At 34.3% G+C, this 20,688-nt stretch overlaps 1 protein-coding gene across 1 annotated transcript in view; it reads right to left on the bottom strand.

Annotated features, from left to right (window-relative positions):
* Positions 1-16,562, bottom strand: part of LOC123315663 (single-minded homolog 1) — a 51,267-nt gene extending 34,705 nt beyond the window's left edge. The window contains exon 1 of the mRNA XM_044901459.1: positions 16,373-16,562. The gene's annotated coding sequence lies outside the window, so the exon portion shown is untranslated. The remainder of the gene's footprint in view (positions 1-16,372) is intronic.
* Positions 16,563-20,688: the final 4,126 nt, after the last annotated feature.

Below are 20,688 nucleotides of genomic sequence, written 5' to 3'. Positions count from 1 at the left end.
AACATTACTTACTACCTTATGTTACTATTTGGATAGTTTTCAGTCTATATGAGTGTCGACAGTATTAGTATATTGGGTCGGGAAAACAAAATTAATGATTTTGTGTGTGATATATTGGAGAAGAATCCGAATTAACGTTAACCAAACACGGGGTTCTACATCTGAATTTCGCCGTAAGTGTCATAAATCCAAAGCAAACAGCTGCGACTGTGCCAATATGGACGCCCATTCAGAACATGCCAAATCACAATGAAAGCAATAATTATGAGTGGATTTCGTGCGTGCGCCAGTCACCAGATGTACGCGGGCAAAATAAGAAAGAACAACTAACTTAATCTGCTCGAAATGCCATAGAAGCGAAGGGGATGATTCTCAGGTTGACAAAATTCGAATTCATCTTCGAGGTATTGCTTTGTAGGAGAACATTTCAGAATTTTTCAGGTCCTTCCAACAGGCTTAGAAATACCTATTATATATCTGACTTAGAACTTCGAGCCATTTTTTTCAAAGAGTGAATTAATTATCGTCTTCTTTATAAATTTTGTTTCTCCTCAATTTTTCTTTCATTTCAGATATAGATAGGGAATAGAATAAAAATATATTTCAGGCTATTACTGCTAGGGATGCAAACGATATTTCAGAAAAATCTATGATCCGCTTTCATAATTGATGTTTTTTCTAAACCATGTTTTTAGTTTCTATACCGGAGTTCCAAGGTTTAGAAATTCTGAGGGTATCATATAAAAGGGTCAGTAAAATCATAGCCCTAGTGAGCTGTCTCTATGAACTTCTGAACAAAGCTGTTCTAAAAGAATTTCCCGGCCAGGGAGTGGAATTATTAGAGTTATTTCGTTGAATATTGAAGGAATCTCTAAAGACAAAAGTGATTATAATCGTTCAGATAAAATACAGGTGTACCCTTACATAACTCAGAAACGAAGATTTTTCGAAGATTCCTAAAACAAAGGTTAACAGGGTAAACTTCTTTTTTGAGGGAGAATCATGAGTTTCTTCCGACAAAACACCTTCATGATGGTGGCATCAACACCTAACATTTTTTGAATAGGGAAGAGAAGTCGAATGTTGGTTAGTTTGAAAGTTAGGTATTTATTTTATGTACACTACAACTACCCAGTTGAAATTTTCAAAATCTGTTCTTTTTTCACCAATTTAAAAAATTAAAAGGTTAAATTATTATATAATAGTTCTTTTTATACCAGAAAAAACATTGCTGTTACCACGCATCTATATTTTTCAGACTAGACGATGTTTTTATACATCCTTGCTTTTTTTGTGTACCAATGTATCAACATCGACAAAATAGATTTTCCTCTTCATCCTCCAAATTGAAGAGTGAAATTTTTAGTGAAGGCGAAACATGGTTTATCTCTTTGTGACTATTTTAAAACCCCGGTTTTAATGGTGATATTCTGTTCTGTATACCATGTGAAACTGTTCAGAGTTGTATTCAATTTTCTATTCTTTCCTATCGATCAAGAAAGCTGATTTGAAAAATGTGAGAACTAGACATTGGAATGTCTTTTTGATGGCCCTTGTGGTTGGAAACCTCATAAGTATTTTTATTTGTTTAACTAATTTTCCTACACTATTTTCCACTGGAAAGAAAATTCAGTCAAAATCTAACGATTTGTGCTTCTGCCTGACAGCTTTTATAAAAAAATGTAAACAACATCTTAGAAATGTTATAGATTCTCCGACGATTGTTGATTACCAGCGCATTCGGCAGTTTGCATAATTGATAACTAAATTTCACTTTGAACTTTGGAATACCCTGAAAAATTCAATGAAATTTCATTAATAATAATGCATTTTCTCAGGAAATTGAATCTGTTCATCAGAACTTCATCGAGTAATTTGTAATGCTGATAGTTCTACTCCGTTAAAGCTGTAACAGGATCACTTAGAAACCGTCGAACACTGCAGAAATCATCATGCAGAAACTGATTGGCTAACCTTTGCATGGAAGACATCTGAACGAGGTCAAACATGATAACGTCGACAATTGGCGAATCCAAAAATCTAGACGCCCTCTGCCGACTGAATTACGAAACTACTTTGTCAGTACTGCAAAGTCAAAACAAGTTTAGTTCCTTATGTTTTTTCTTATCTCACGTTGTCCAACAAAGTATTATAATTATTATTTGGAGAAGTTATATCGGGATTATTGTCTGGGTTTCTGAATAGAAATATTGATTCCGAAAAAAAATTGGAAAAGGTATTTATACCAGTCCTTTCAACTGGCAGGAGTTAGGTTAAACGATTTTTCTTTCCGAGAGTTTTCTGCTAAAAGTGCTAAATTCAATTGATGATTTAGAAATACAATTTCATAATTTTCATACTTCCAAATGAATGCTTTTTCTCATCTGTAGAACTTGTTCCATGAGCTGAATCATATTTATGTCTCTTGAGATTTCAGTATGAGAAATACCTATATCATAACATGGAATTAAAATACTTTAAATAGAAACTTCACAAACTCAGAATATGCTGCCTCAACATTATTAGCTAGGTTTAATTCAAGAGAGAATCTGTGAAATAATAGGATTTTCCAGGTACAGTGGATCACCAATATCATCGCTCGATTTTATTCCACAATTCATCCTTTTCAAATGAAATATTTCCAAAGAATGTTGATCTTTCTTTACGAAACTAAATCAATCAATTCGCTTCCGATAATTCCGATAAATATCTTGATTTTCTAGAAAAACTCTGTTAGTCCGTACAAATCTCGAAAAGAGTACTGACAAACGTCAAAGTTTGTTTTCATTTCGCAGCGCCCTCAACGGTAATTGGATTCGCGAATATGCGCACATGCTAAGAAGGGGACACATTCTTGCCAAGCACCTATAGAGCCTTCAGTTACTTTGGTCTGCTTGTCTATGAGTCTGCTGCTGTGCCATGGTTATGACGACGAGGAGATTTTTAAAAATTCTTAGCCTACTATAGAACCAAACAAAATTTCAATGTCAAAATATTTTATTTCTCCACATATTCTCCTCTTAATTGGATACATTTATTACAGCGAACCTGCAACGTCTCTAGACCTCTTCTTGCTCTGCAAACCAGACCTCCACAGCTTTTATTACCTGCTCATTGGAAGAAGAAGAAGAATTTACGACCTCTTAAACTTTTTTTCAGTTGAGGAAAGAGATGATAGTCGGATGGAGCCAAATCTGGTGAATAAGGGGAGTTCTCTAGTAATTCAAACCCTAAATCATGAAATTTTTGCATGGCCACATGAGATTTGTGTGCAGGGGCATTGTCCTGCAAAAACAAAACACCTTTGTATAGGTTTCCGCGTCTTTTCTTTTCTTCACTTGCACGCTTCTGGTCAACATTCAAACATTTGGGGATCCATTTTGCAGAAATTTTTTTCTCATGTCCAAATTGACGTGAACTATATGATGAACACGTCTAATAAAATCATGTCATGAATCGCATCGATATTTTCGGGGAGTGACACAGAAACTGGCCGATCGGTCATCATCTTCAATGGAAAATTTACCTCTTTTGAAGCTTGCAGTTCAATTTTTCATGATCTCATACGAAGGACATTGATCACCATGGGTATTGAGCATATCTTCGTAAATCTGTTTACCTCTTAACCTTTCTAAATACAGGTAGGTACTTGATGATGGCTCGATACTCCAATTTTTCGATTTTCACAATTTCGGTGGACATCTTTTTTCTTTTAATTTATTCCGTTACTCTGGTTTACTTTTTTGACCTCAAACTTCACACTGACACTTCTAATGAGTTATTGTTCGTTGCTATGGTAACGCAATATTTTTATGCATGGAACTGGTCTAGGCTAACGAGATATCAATACATCCTCGTATAGGTAAAGTATACTACATATTCCCATGTTGAATGGCTTGGAAAAGCTTTGAATAATGACGATCAGACCTAAGACTTAATAATCTATCAATTATGAAGAATCACACTTCAAACAAACGCACTGTCCCCTCCTCCTAATTCCTCCATGAGAATAATTCATATTAAAGTCCCCTTCACACGAGAAATCTGAACGACAAAGCGGCTACCAGGGAAGAAATAAAAGCTGGCGGAAGTTGAGATTAGCTAATCCGCACACTCCACTCTTGTTTTACCGAACGATGCTCCCCTATGTTTTTCTTAAACGTCCGCCAATGTAGTTTTAAGGCGTGCTTAATGAGAAATCCGTCCATATAGTTAGCTTCACCGCGTGTGATCCTGGAACGATCACCGCTTGTTTTTCAACAAGACCTTTGTCGCAAGAAAAATACTTGTAGTTCATTTGGGATGTAGTTCGAATTTTGACCAAAAAAGCACTGAAAACAAGGCGGATCTGAAATTCCAGGAACGTTTATTGATTATGTGGCGAAATTTCCAAGATTCAGTTACTGATTTCATACTTGAAAGAGCTGGAACTACCTAGGTCTAATCCTGGGACACCGTGTATAGAAGGAAAATATTTAGACAGGCAATTGGTAACTAAACTTTATAATTATGCTGGTGATTGGCATCAAAATATCGAATGGTGCAGAACCAGTTTCCTCTGCGTCCGTTAAATATGTAGACAAAACATAACAATAATTCAGGTTTCTTGAAGTCATTACTGTATAATATGCCCTGAGGTTATTTGACAATGAAGTCATAAATTCGGAGTCAAACCATATAGGTAAACATACTCACATACTACCAAGGAAATCCTTGCCGATCAGTTTTCATGCTAATAGTGAATAATTTGTTATCAATCCACCTATAGTATATCCATTCATAATGGTAGATCAAACAGAGTTTTTCTTTATAGTACTCTACTTCTTCTGAATACTGACGATCATGTCATTTTAATTCTCTTTAGTGATCATTTTTTTGAAATAAACAAAACATTCGTTATTCTGAAAAGAAGTTCTTCATTTATTATGGCTTAAAGAAAATTATTTTGTCGTCATTATTCCAGTACCATACATTACTAACGAACATGATAGTATAACACCAAATTTTGAAAAAGTGATGATACTAGAGCTCAATCAAGGATAAATTAATCGGGTCCCATTTCGTAAAAAACGTGGGAAAAATTTTAATTCTTCATTCATTCTGTTAATTTTTTGTTCTGCAGTGTAAAGATACCTATACTAATGCACGAGTATTCATGATGTCCCATGTTATGTTTAGTTCGGAAGATATATTTTATATTGTTTGGAATATTTAAGTTTTTGCATGTTAAATTTTCTCAAAAAGATTTTTTTTCTTTTTATATTGATTTGGAGCTTGACGTTTTTTGTATAATGTTTTTACTTTATATATACATATAAGCATGTTAGTTTGTATTATCGGCCTTCAAATTATTATTATAATTTTTTATTACTGTTGGTTGCATTGTTCTTCAGTATTATCACATTTTTTCCTTTTTTTTTGTTGAACTGTATGTAAGTAGATTTTATATGGTTTGTAGATGCAATTTATGGTCACTTTCGTAAAGGTTTACCATTGTTGAATTGCGATCATATTTTTTGGGTATGTGATTACCTGTTTGTGCTCAAACTGAATAAATAAATACAGAAATTTCTTCTGATAGGGAAACTCTAGATTTTCTCAATGAATGATTTCATTTTAATAACCCTTATAGGATATAGTTGGTACCAGATTATTTATGTCGATCCTAAAAAACTGGCAATAAAAATGGGATGTAGGTGAAAATTTCTAAGGTTGATGAAAATAAAGACAAAAAATGGACTAAACTGATTTATTTTTTAAAATAAGTGTAATTATCTCAAATTTCCATTTTTAATTTCAAATCAATCTATAAATCACAACTTTCTCAATTGCCTTCAAAATTTTGAAATGATTCAAAATATCGATTAATATTTTGTCGCCAATATAGTTTGATTCTTTGATCATGTTGATGGCAATGTTAAAAAAATCAGCCAGGGCCTCTCTGACCAAGTTTTCCCATCAGCGAATCATAGTCACAGTCACAGAAAACATTCACTACTATGCTTAATAGAAAAGAAGATTTGAAACCCCCTAAAATATCTTCCAAGAAAACACCATTAAATATGTATCATAATGACACCCATTAATATTATAATAAAACAGAAACTTGATCGTCAATAAAGTAAAGATATCGGAAACTGCGGCTAGACTGCCAGACATACATAATTCATTATCAAGCTCTTGAGCAAACGACGGTAATGTCGACAGCTGTCACGAACTGCCCTCTAATTCTTTCGACAAATCAAACAGTAACTTCTGCAATTATTGTTGTTCCTATAAATAGCATATCCTTTCAGTGGAAAGAAGGATACAATGTCGCTTTGAAATATCTCAGTTACAATGTAATAAAGGACTGACCTCACAGCAACGATAGTAGGAAATGAACTGAACTCGGCTTGGGTACCTTTTGGAACATTCAGACCTAGGTACGAATTAATAGGAACAATTCAATAATTGCATTTTTGTAGGATAAACAAATCAATTAATATAATGAAGAAATAATTAAAAGAATCTCAAAATTCTGATTGATTTTTTGTTGAATATTCTCTTTCTAATCATTGTTTTTCGTTTTTTTCTATTTGTAGTTTTAGGTACCTTTGAATATTTCCCCAGGAGACCATTTTATTTCATTGTATTTTTTTAGTTCCCTACAGGAAAATGAGTACTTATATGTTTATGTTAGTTTACCTGTCACACTATTCCTTAAAAATTGTCAACTCCCCTACTAACTATATATTTTTTGATCAATAAAGAAATAGAATAAAATTGTGTTTTGATGTCATAAAACAACTTCAAGCAACCCTTGACATAGTTGAAACTGATTGGTTAGAGACAAATTAATCCTACCCCTAACATTAGAAGAGTGATGAATAATTCATTTTGTGAATGTTTCAGTGCAAGTGGTGAAAAAAAATTGAAATTTTATCACTTCCCATATTTTTTTCTTTTAAATTAATTGTGTGTTATAATGGACGTTTCATGAAATCCACCGCTTAACTACTAGATATTTTTGAATTTCGTGATGCTTCCATCATTTCACTAGATGACTGTAGGGTTCATCAACCGAAAAAAATAAATATATGAATTACGAAGTATCCAAAAAAAAAAGGATCATCCATATACAAGTTCCAACAACACACAATTCTCAGAATGATCATCCCCATCAAACAAGAAGGGGTTTCTAGTGTTAATGATGCAAGGGGTGCATAATAGGTGAGCGTGAAAGAATGCAGGAGTTTCGAAAAATAAAACCAAATGAGCTGACAGAGCAAGCGAACAAGATGGATCGTCAGTTCCCTACTCAAATATTTATTCAGATATCCAGTCTGTTGACTCGAAAATGGAGTGTCTTGAAATGAAGAATAATTATGAACGATTCATAGATTACCGTTGAGCGTAAGTTCAATTCATTGATTGAATTTTTAGGTTTATTTTCATCTCCTAGAACTTATCCATAATAAACCTTGTTTCATTTTTCCAAATATTTTCTCAAAATTGAGTTATTCGTGAGGAGAAAATATAAATATTGTTATACCATCTGTTTTATATCAAATAGTCGATCTCATCCAATAAATGTATATAGGTTTTATTACTATAGTATTCTTTTGATCACCTTGTATAATTCATTTTGAATCTTTATATTGTCCCTTGAACTATGTTTTCTTGAGTAACTGCCTCAAAATTATGTCAGATCTCAAAAAAAGTGTGAACTGGTTTCATAATTTCTCCAGTAATATACACTTGATATTCTTCTGTAGATGGTTTCTCCACAAACAACTGACAGATGAAATCTGTTTGCGCCAAAAAAACCAGAGGTTAAAGTAGATGATTCAAAATTATTTGAATAGGTATATCTATTCATGTTGTTTGCCAGAAACAGAAGTTGAACAAATTCCACTAAAAACATATCTCAAAAAACGATGCTTTCGATTCAGTTTATTATAATTGGATTAAACGATTAAACCCAATTATACCTACAACTACATTTATGTAGATATATAATTCACACATAGGTATACAATAAGCTTTGTTATGCGTGGAAAATCAGTATTTTTAAACTTATGACATTTTTCATGTGATAGACCAGAATGATAAATTACAAATGAAATAGTAGTAAACTAACTGAAGAAGTTTGTACATACGAATTTTATTAAATAAGTTTTGAGTATTGAACACTGCTCCAATCAGTATAAATAGGTAAGTGTTTTAGGATTTCTGGAACCTCGTACTCATAAATACCTACAATCGTTTTGAAAGTTATAACTTCATTCAAAAACAGCCTATAAAACTCTAAGAATAAGATTTTCGATCATTATCAAGAGAAATATTCAGAAAATAGCGAAATTCATGCAAATGTTGATTAAATATTCGAGAAGGATTAAAATCTGGACACTTTCATATATTCTAAAATAAGTGATATTCCGAAAATAAGTATGAAAATAGATCTTTTTGGTCATTTGGTAAGTTTTCTCGAATTTTTTATTGTTGGTTTGAGCTGAATTGAATGTTTGTCTAATTTCTCGAATTAATAGTAATAAATTGATTTAAAAATAGCCTATAAAACTCTAAGAATAAGATTTTTGATGATTATCAAGAAAAATATTTAGAAAATAGTGAAAATTTTGTTGTTGATTGAATATTCGAGAAGGATTAAAAAAGGACACTTTCATATATTCTAAAATAGGTATGTGATATTCCAAAAATATGAAAATATCATCTTTTTGGTGATTTGGTTAGTTTACTCGAATTTTTTATTTTTGGTTTGAGCTGCCTACTATGTATTTTGATTGAAAAATATTGATAAGTCTACTATGATTCCATTGAATGGTATGAATAATATCTTAGATATATTTATGTTTTTTAATGAAATTTCAACGATGCCGAATCTGATAAAAATAATTAATGTCTATGGTTTTCCTTGATTCTGTTACAGTTACCTATTGTTGAAATGTATGAACAATATTTAGACTAATAATAGGAGGTTGTCAAAAAAAAACATCCAGAGCTGCAAATAATATAATAATGACTTCAAATAAATATGTGTTGTATATTAAAATACCAATATTGACCCAGCAACACCAAATAACAAGTGTCAAGTTTCGAAAAAAAGACTGGTTCGACTAGACGTTCTAGCGACATCATAAAATCCACAACTTTAATTGGCGTTAAAGAGTTCTATCTCGAAATACAAATACGGTCTCGGTCGTACTGGAATCGATTTAGTGACGGTCGATGCTCGACATCAAAGTCTGAGATTCGGATAACAATTTGCGACGTCTTTGTGTGTTAACGGCCGGCAAGTTTCAAAAGAACGGACACAGGAACGCATCTAGAAGAAAGTTGGTCCTGTTGACTATTATTAGCAGCATAGGGGATTTACTTGTTTTCATTTTTCACTTACATGAGTTTCAGTCGAGAACTACTTTTCCAACAATGACAACAGCTTCTTCTACGCTTCGATGAAAATCTAGGGGTATAAGCCATGAAGAGTAAGTATTATACCATCAGGAACCGTGGTAAATACAAGCACAAAATATTTTCACAGAAATCGTTATTTTAAAAAAGAGATTGTCTAAGAGAAATATTCTCTTCATTTTATTCAGAGCGCCTACAATAGCTTTCGTTCAAGTATTTCAGGTGTTTTGGGATATCCTGTATGTTTCTTGTCCCATTGATTCGAAATGTTTGTTGACTTTTTCTGAGGCTTCTACTTTCTTGATTATATAGGAATATGTCGTTCAATTCAAAGAATTATTAATATTAATTGTAGTAAAATCAAACTAATAAGGTGTTATTAATTTATTATTTTATTTTTATTATACACTAGCTCATAGCCATACGTTCCCGCTTCGCAGGACGATTTCTTTTTAGAGAAATTCATCCTTGAACACTAAAGAGAATACATACTTCCTAATAAGTCTAAATATGTAAAGCGTCCCTCTAAATAATCCAAGGACTCAAGGACCTATTGCATTGCTACTTCGTTGTGTTATTTGCAATAATTCAATTTGAAATATTATTTAGGACTATTGATCACAATATGTATGTGTTAAAAAGGGGTACGCTTAATAAATCAATCAAATTAACAGTATTAGAATAATTTGAGTTTGTTCCTCTTTCAAGAGCACCTACAACAAACAGTAAAGTGAAGTGTGAACAAAAAATCTTGAACAGAATCAGAGATACCTACTGGTCGATAATTTGGTTGACCATACTGATTATATTCCCTCAAATGACGAACGGAACTCAACCAAAATACTTAACCAATTCCAGTTATAATTCAGAAATGATCATTTGAAATTCAGGTTAGTCAAGTTTATTTCAGAAATGGTCATTTGAAATTAAGTTTCGCCACATGTATTATATTTCAGAAAACATCAAATGTAATTCAGGTAAGTCAATTTAATTTCAGGAAACACATTTATTTCAGAAAACGGTCAATTGTAATTCAGATCAGTCTGATTCATTTCATAAACCGTCAATTGAAATTCAGATTAGTCAAATTTATTTCAGAAATGGTAATTTGAAATTCAGTTTAGTCACGTGTATTTCAGAAAACATCAAATGTAATTCAGGTTAGTCAATTTAGTTTCAGAAATGATCATTTGAAATTCATTTTAGTCACATTTATTTCACAAATCGTCAGTTGTAATTTAGATCAGTCAGAATCATTTCATAAACCGTCAATTGTATTTCAGATTAGTCAATTCAATTTGAGAAATGGTCATTTGATGTTCAGTTTAGTTACATTTATTTCAGAAAACATCAAATGTAATTCAGACTTAATATCAGAAACCATCAATTGTAAATCAGATTAATCATTTAATTCAGAAAGTACGAAAGATATTCAAGGTTATGTAGGTGTTTCATACAAAAGTTTTATGAGTCATATTTATGTAAAATATTGCAGAAAGCCTGGTCGTGATCCTATTGCCTTATTTTTCATCCAATTTTCTCATACCCCTGAAAACTCTGAAACTTTTTATCCTCAGTAGTATCTGTTAACGCCTACTTAATTCAATTTATTTCTTTCTGTTTCTGAAGTACCATTGATATATTCTGAATTTAAAATGATCTTTTCCGAAATACAATTGACGATTTCTGAAATGAATCTGACTGATCTGAATTACATTGACGATTCCTGAAATAAATGTGACTAAACTGAATTTCAAATGACCATTTCTGAAATTGAATTGACTAATCTGTATTAAATTTGGTGTTTTCTGAAATAAATTTGACTAACCTGAAACACAGGTGATGTTTTCTGGATTTCAATTGATTATTTCTGGATTACAACTGAAATCGGTGTAGAAAATTGCTTTTATTTTCCATTCTGGAAGATTTTAGGAAAACCCGATTACCGTAGGCTCAGTAAAACTGCACCCAATTCAAGATTCTGAGGTAATTTTGTTAGAGTTGTAGTACTCTTAATGAGTGGTTTCAGACATGAGCTCATTAGACAAAGAGCGCTTATCTGTGGGTGTCCTATCACTCCTAAAAATATTGCACGAGATTTACGATTTACCTTGTATAAAATACTTAAATGACGTTTTCGAAAAATAGAAAAAGTGCCTTGAAATTTTCTAGATTTCTCAACACTTTTCTCTCAAATAACTCGGTTAGGTATTTTCTCATGCATAATTCCATTCGAAGGTGGATCACCATCATCATCTCAAAATCGAAGATACTTAAATATCTTGTTAAATATTGTATTCGAAGCTCTTTAAGCTCCTGTTCCTCCCATCCCCAAGATAATGTATATCCAGCACGTTCGGATACTTCGTTTAGCCCGTAGGATGGTCTTGATCCAGAAGGGAACAATCATCCGGTGGGTTGTTTCAACACCGGTGGTCCCTCTTATGTCTTTCCAGCCGCTGCAACATGATATCCATGCGGGATTAAGTTATTAGAGTGAAAAGGACACCCGGACATCTATAGATTATCCCACTGAAGTTCGTCAACACTAGAAATCTTTTGAATCGAAGGAAATGAGAGAGATGATGACCTAGAGGGATGTATCTAGTAGAGTTTTTTAAATGGCAATCTTAACATTTTGTGACAGCAATAGAAATACCTTTTTTTATCGAAGATTATTAATGGGGCATCTTGACATACACTTAAGGAGTAATTGAGGAGGAAGAAAGAAGGTATCTATAACATGTTTCCGATAACACTTCGAAAAAAATCCACTACTCCCAAAACATATGTCATTGACCACGAAATATCTACATAAAGAAAGTAAAAATTCGAATTCAGTAAGTTTCACCATTCCTATATATGAAGAAAAGGTTGATAAAAAATCCTCCACAGCAACAAAATGTCTATTTATTTATGGCACAAAAATTTAGTGTTACTAATTGAGAAACTTCAACGACCAGCCATGACAAACTCCCCAATTATATACATGAAAAGTTGCTCAATTCGAAGTAACACTGGAATATCTCGAGCATTTTTCTACAAGAAATAACTATTTTGGCTTCTATATATTTTCCCTCACGCTGTATCATTATGTGAATGAATAATAAAATAATTAGGTATTTCAATATGGAAAAATATGTTCATTCACATGCTTGAGGTTCACAAATCCTGTCTTTAGTCTGTCAATATTTTAAGTAAAAATGGGGTACCTTCAGCTTCAAAGAGTCCCAAAAAGCTGTCTTATATTTATTCATATAGGTATACATACCTATATTCATATAGGTATACATACCTATATTCATATAGATATGTCAAATCTGTTGCAATAACTCAACCAAATATTAGGATAAAATCAAACACATAAACGAATAATGCCCAGTTTATCAAAGATTGATAGAAGAATCAACGCTTGATTGACAGATCCATATGGATTTATTTTTAATCGATAATTCAGCTATGAGCATGGCCCTTCCATAATTCTTTCACTAAATGTAAAAATATGTGAATAAGTAACTCTCTTCTTATAAAACGAACTACCTGGACGTATAAACAATTTTCATACCATATTCGGCCATATTTTAGTACCTGTATGCCTATGTACTTCAATGACAATAAATGTGAAAAACAGGAACGAGAAGAAAAACTGAAAACCATTAACAGCTCACGATTTTTGAAAATTGTTTGAATAAGTGCTGCTGTTTTCGTGTTCCCGCATTATTTCCAGATACGCTGGCTACACATCTGCTGTATTACGTATTCCGAAAAAATTTAATTGTGCGTTCCCAAGCAAGAATAGGCGAATTTTCATCTAAGAAAAAAATTTAAGACAGATAAGTTATGAGAACCTATAACAAAAATGGTATGGGAAAGATCTAATAGATATAAGCATCCAATTGTCTCATTTGAATAAATTATATTTAACCCTCATCTCTAAGTTATTTCTTTCGAATTATACATATAGATTAGCAAAACAGCTCATTTTATATGCACGATCAAAATCATATCATTGTGCAACATCATTACCTACTATATATCTACTATTGAATCTAGGTAAGATTTATAATATCAAATCGGCGGTCGATTAAAATAGAATGAAATATTATTCAGTTTAATTTAACACATTCCTACTTATAAAACTGTCAAATAAATAAAGGAGAAAATAATGAAATCCAAGATTTCTGAGGCGATTGAAAACATTTTTGATAAAAATTTTAACTAAAGTTCAACACATTAATACTTCTCAGACATGAATTTTGAATGAATCAATTGTGTAGAATGGCTTCACTTATTTCAAATTTCAATACCTAATATGAATAAATTACAGTAAAAATCTGAGTATGTTTAATTTGCTACAAATATTGAATTTCCGATGGCCAATTACTTGATGAAAATCCATAATTGAACTAGATGCTGAAAACGTCAACCTCTCTGATGTAAACACTTCAAACATCGTCTTCTGTCATATTCAATAATGGCATTTAAAATGAAAGGATCATTGTTGATTTGATGAAATTTTTCAATTACTCTAAATCAGAAGGTGTGAGATCACACGATCTTGAGGGAAATTCATTTTAGGTATTGCGGCCAATGAGCCTAGAGAACCTACGGTTTCTGGAGACATGTGTGCCTGACTACTCTTTGTTGGAAATAAATAATATGGATCGTAATTTCATTCAAAGCCAAAATTATTTCTTCTTTATTATGTTCTGCTGTCCTAGTTCCGACAAGGAAAATAGTTCCCACAAAACCCAATTTTCATGGGAGATACTCTTCGAGTTGCTTTCGAAAAATTCCCAAAACGATGTCAGTTAAAAATCCTCAAGAACGAACGGTTGCACCAAGCTCGATGAATTTCGAGGTTTATTACTGAAATAGATTTTCTTCTAGAATATGATGTATCACATTCAGATCTACGATGATTTTTTCTGGGAGTTACGAGTGTCGAAAGTTGAAAAAATCGTCAAGACCAAACATTTGCACCAAGATCGATGAAATTTCGAGATTAACGTCGTTTCATAATCAAATTTAAAGTCACTTTAAGCTGGAAGCTTCCTAGTACGGTTAAAGGAAGCTTTAAAATTAAAGCGACTTTAGGTTTGGTTATGAAACCGGCCGTTATTACTAGAAGAATTGCTTTTTCAGAATATGTATCACATTTATATCTATATATGGGGATATTTCTGGATGATGTCGAAAGTTGACCTTCAAAAAATTCCCAAAAGGTGGGGTCAGTTAAAAATCGTCAACAACGAACATTTGCACCGAGATAAATGAAATTTCGATATTTATTAGTAGAAGAATTGCTTTTTTAGAATCTGTATCACATTTAGATCTATAGATACGGAAATATTTCTGGGAGATACACGTGTCGAAAGTTAACCTTAAAATTCGAAATATTCCAAAAAAGATGCTTGAAAATTCTCCAAGATTTATCTCTAGAAGAGTTGCTTTCGAGAACTTGAGAGAAAAATTCAAAGTAAGTTTTCTTTGAAACATATAGCATAAGTTTTAAAAAGATATACTCCAAAATCACACCTGGAAATAATATTATATACCGGGTGACCCATCCCAGACGCGGCGCTCATTTTGAGGGAGTAAATAAAGATATTGTATTTTATATTTTTGTTGTGTATGTAGATCACAATTTAAAATTATTGTCATATATACAGGGTCAAAATATAGACCAAAGTAACACTTTTTTAAATATAACTCTCTGTATTTGAACTCAAAAATGGAATGGCAAGCTCAAATTAAGATGATTTTCTTCAAATCACTTTATACCTTAGAAGGACCATTTACGAGATAATGGCGAAAATGGTTTACTAGTTTTGAATTAAAAATCGAAAATTGCTCAGAAACTATCAGGTTTAGATGTAGGAAAATTTTATGAAGATAGTTTCGAAATTAATTTTTACGTTCAACGAGATATAGAAATACCGGGTGTGCCATTTGAAATAAGAAAGTTTTCGACTATTATTTGTAGTTGATGTTTGAGAATTAATTATGATCACTCTGTATATTCCAGAGTTGAAATTGTCTTTTATATGTAGGAGTAGCCAACTTATTTACGCGAAAAAATTCTGTCTGTATCGCTGGGGTAACTAGTTTCTTCATTAATTGCTATTTAAAAAAACGGCGTATTTTCGATTTTTCGCCATTATCTCGTAAAGGGTGCTTGTAAGGTATAAAGTGATCTGAAGAAACTCATCACTCAAACTCAACTTGAGCTTGCCATTGCATTTTTGGGGTCAAATATAGGGTGTTAAATTCAAAAAAGTGTATAACTTTGGTCTATATCTTTGTTTTCGTATATATATGACAATCATTTTAGATTGTGCTTTGGGACATCCTACACACACCACAAGAAAAGATTTTCAAAATATCTTTACTCCCTCAAAATGAGCGCCGCGACTGGGGTGGGCCACCCCATATAAAAGTTGCCTGATTTTCTCCTAAACCGTTTTTATATCATTTTCTCCTGTGGTGGATTATGGAGAAAAAAGTAATGAATCACTTAGGCTTTGGAGCCAAAGCGATATGCAGATGATTTTCAAAATGGCAAATTTCCACCCAATTGTCAAACTGGAAAACGGGTCAAATTATCCGCATGGCTATATACTGATCACCAACTGGGCTTTGGGCGTTCACTTCAGTAAACCGGCATATGGCATGAATTCTTTTTCGAATGGTTTGAGAATCACTCACAATCCAAACTTCATTACTTAACCCGCATCATCTATCCAAGACCCTCGATTTCCCGGATACCCGGAAAAACAGACCGAACCTCGCGACAGGCCATCGGGCTTCCAAGCCTCGCCGAAGCTTAGAACAAACTACATCAGATTCCAAAGGACCTAGAGCTCACAACGGCCAGAACGTGATCGTGCCAAATCACACATATTTAACGAAGTCCCAAGCGTGCAAACGGGCATAAGGCCGGAAAACGCTGACTTACCTCAGACTGGCCAAGACGGCAGGAAGGATAAGTAGCCCAATTAGGCGAAACTCACGCGAACACAGAAAAAGCGCGGCACCACAGAGAGCGCGATCGGCGGGGCAAGGATAATAACCGAACGTGTCTAGGAATCCGGTAATGGGACTTGGCGACCGATGGACAGGCACTGGGACGTTTTCAGGAGATCGCGCGAAAAGCTCGCCGGATGTGAACAACGGTGACGCGGGATGCGTGATAGAGAGGCGGTCCTTTCGCTTCCTCCTGCATCCACCGTGAAATGTTAAAGTCGACCCCTATTCGTTTCATTCGTGCGTTATTCGGGCACCCTGCCTGTTTACTTTCTACGGTTGGATTACGTAACTAATGGAGCTGCTAATGAGTCGGGGTCTTCAACTTCGAATATCTCAATATTCATCGCTCTACTTGGATGGCAGTTCGGTCCAATGTTTGTCGTGTTGGGCAAGTGCTTATTCTTTCATTCATGGTGCACAAGATAGCATAGGTTTTTTGACATTTCGAAAGGAATTGATTGAAGGCGAATCGTGAGGGCCGTAAGCCCGAGCTACAATCGAAATGCGAATCGCGAGGGCCGTAGGCCCGAACTAAGGAGTAAAGACGAAAGGCGAATCAGTCCGTTAAGAATTTATTACAAATTTATTACAACTATTATCAATTGAAATACCAATTTTGATATTTTTAAGCACGTCCCACCCTCGATTTCAAATATTCTGACATCGTGTTTTTCAAGACGTACCATTATCCTAGGCCATTATTTTATTACAACATGCACAGATCACAATGGTCACAGCACTATGAATTATGTAATATTTGTGATGACAAAATAGATTCGGTTGAAAGACAAATGTGAAATTTTGACCGGACGGGGTGCCTTTTAAATCGATCGGACTCTTAGAATAACGTTTTTGGCCTAAATATTTTATATTTATAAAAGGGCGAATCATGAGGGCCGAAGGCCCGAGCTATAGATTGAAGGTGAATCGTGAGGGCCGTAGGCCCGAGCTCAGGACGAAAGTCGAATCAGCCCGTTAAGAATTTATCACAAATTTATTACAACTATTATCAGTTCAAATACCAATTGTGATATTTCTAAGCACGTCCCACCCTCGATATTCTGAAATCGCGTTTTCCAAAAGATAGCATTATCCTTGGGAAATATTTTATTACAACATGCACAGATCACAATGGTCACAACACCATTTATTATGTCATATTTGTGATGACAATCGATTCGGTTGAAAGAAAGATGTGAAATTTTGACCAAACAGGGTGCCTTGAATCGATCGGACTCTTAAAACAACATTTTTGGTCTAGATATTTAATGTTTATTAAAGGGCAAATCGCGAGGGCCGAAGGGCCGAGCTACTTATTAAAGGCTAATCGTGAGGGCCGTAAGCCCGAGCTACGGACGAAAGGCGAATTACGAGAGCCATAGGCCCGAACTAAGGACGAAAGGAGAATCAGCTCGTTAAGAATTTATTACAAATTTATTACAACTATTAACAATTCACCCTCGATCTCACGCGAATCAGCCCGTTGGGAATTTATTACAAATTTATTACAACTATTATCAAATCAAATACCACTTGCGATATTTCTAAGCACGTCCCACCCTTCATATCAAAAATTGTGAAATCGTGTTTTCCAGAATGTTTCATTATCCTAGGGAAATATTTTATTACAACATCAATGTTCACAGCACCATGAATTATGTAACATTTGTGACGACCTTCGATTCGGTTGAAGGAAAAATGTGAAATTTTGACCGAACGAGGTGCCTTGAATCGATCGGACTCTTAAAACAACGTTTTTGCTTAGTTATTTAATATTTATAAAAGGGCGAATTGCGAAGGCCCGAGCTACGGATTGAAGGCGAATCGTGAGGGCCGTAAGCCGGAGTTACGGACGAAAGGCATATAGCGAGGGCCTACGGCTAAGAACGAAATGCGAATGAGCCCGTTAAGAATTTATTACAAATTTATCACAACCATTATCAATTCAAATATGTACCAATTTTGATATTCCTAAGCACGTCCCACCCTCGATATCAAATATTCTGAAATCGCGTTTTCCCAAAGGTACTATTATCCTAGGGAAATATTTCATTAGAACATGCACAGGTCACAATATAGTCACAGCACTATGAATTATGTAATATTTGTGATGACAATCGATTCGGTCGAAAGAAAAATGTGAAATTTTGACCTAACCTTAAATCAATCGGACTCTTAAAATAACGTTTTGGGCCTAAATATTTTATATTTATAAAAGGTCAAATCGTGAGGGCCGAAGGCCCGAGCTACGGATTGAAGACGAATCGTGAGGGCCGTAAGCACGAGCTTAGGACGAAAGTCGAATCAGCCCGTTAAGAATTTATTACAAATTTATTACAACTATTATCAATTAAAATACCAATTGCGATATTTCTAAGCACGTCCCACCCTCGATATTCCGAAATCGCGTTTTCCAAAAGATACCATTATCCTTGAGAAATATTTTATTACAACATGCACATATCACAATGGTTACAACACCATTTATTATGTGATATTTGTGATGACAATCGATTCGGTTAAAAGAAAAATGTGGAATTTTGACCTTAAATCGATCGAACTCTTAAAATAATGCTTTTGGCCTAAATATTTTATATTTATAAAAGGGCAAATCATGAGGGCCGAAGGCCCGAGCTACAGCTACAGATTGTAGAGGAATCGTGAAGGCCGTAAAAGCACGAGCTACGGATTGAAGGTGAATCGTGAGGGCCGTAGGCCCGAGCTCAGGACGAAAGTCGAATCAGCCCGTTAAGAATTTATTACAAATTTATTACAACTTACAACTATTATCAATTCAAAGACCAATTTTGATATTTCTAAGCACGTCCCACCATCGATATCAAATAGTCTGACCGTGTTTTCCAAGAGGTACCATCATCCTATAGGGAAATATTTTGATACAACATGCACAGATCACAATGGTCACATCACCATTTATTATGTGATATTTGTGATGACAATCGATTCGGTTGAAAGAAAAATGTGAAATTTTGGCCGAACGGGGTGCCTTAAATCGATCGGACTCTTAAAACAACGTTTTTTGCCTAGATATTTTATATTTATAAAAGGGCAAATCATGAGGGCCGAAGGCCCGAGCTACAGATTGAAGACGAATCGTGAGGGCCGTAAGCACGAGCTACGGATTGAAGGTGAATCGTGAGGGCCGTAGGCCCGAGCTAAGGACGAAAGTCGAATCAGCCGGTTAAGAATTTGTTACAAAATTACAACTATATACTATCAATTCAAATACCAATATTTCCAAGCACGTCCCACCCTCGATATCAAATATTCTGAAATCGCGTTTTCCAAAAGGTACTATTATCCTAGGGAAATATTTCATTAGAACATGAACATGCACAGGTCACAATATAGTCACAGCACTATGAATTATGTAATATTTGTGATGACAATCGATTCGGTTGAAAGAAAAATGTGAAATTTTGACCGAATGGACCTTAAATCGATCGGACTCTTAAAACAACCTTTTTTGCCTAGATATTTAATATTTATAAAAGGGGGAAGCGCGAGGGCCGAAGTCCCGAGCTACGGATTGAAGGTGAATCGTGAGGGCCGTAGGCCCGAGCTAAGGACGAAAGTCGAATCAGCCCTTTAAGAACTTACAACTAATATCAATTCAAATATTCTCCAGCAAAAATATTCAGAAAAGTGTGACCTCCCCAGCTATCTAACGGTGCAGAGACATATTGAGTGTGCCATTTGAAATAAGAAAGTGGAAGGCTGTTTCCGGTACATTCAAAAGCGGCAGAGGTCTATAAATATTTTAGGCAAAAAGCTCACAGTCAGAAATCTCTACACGCAAATATTCAGCACAAGGTTGTAGGTGATAAGTTCTCTATAAACGTCTAATAGGCAATCCGCAACGTGGGAGAACCTATATATTTTACCTTTGAAGAGGGATAGAAGGATTGTAATTTTTGAAACGGAAGCGGAAATTATTCAAACAAATGACGTTTAGCTAGGCAAATAGAGGACACTATCTGTAGCAAGACACAAGCCTGCGAAGGTTTGGAACATTCCGATAACAGAAGCTTACGCTAACCCTACTTGCAGCATTTGGATCACATTCCAAACAAAGAGAACGATCCTTGAAATGGTGGGGGCTACTATTGCCCGGAAATAGAGAGAGAGGGATCAAATTTTTAGGTAGGGACGCAGAATAGGTGATAGGTTCATTCGGCGCGGCGTTGCCAAAACCAATTGGATTTCCGTTACAATGGACCGTGT

This window comes from Coccinella septempunctata, chromosome 6 (genome assembly GCF_907165205.1).
Source record: "Coccinella septempunctata chromosome 6, icCocSept1.1, whole genome shotgun sequence".
In the NCBI taxonomy this organism is placed as follows: Eukaryota; Metazoa; Arthropoda; class Insecta; order Coleoptera; family Coccinellidae; genus Coccinella; species Coccinella septempunctata.
This window is presented reverse-complemented; position numbering and strand designations above follow the sequence as displayed.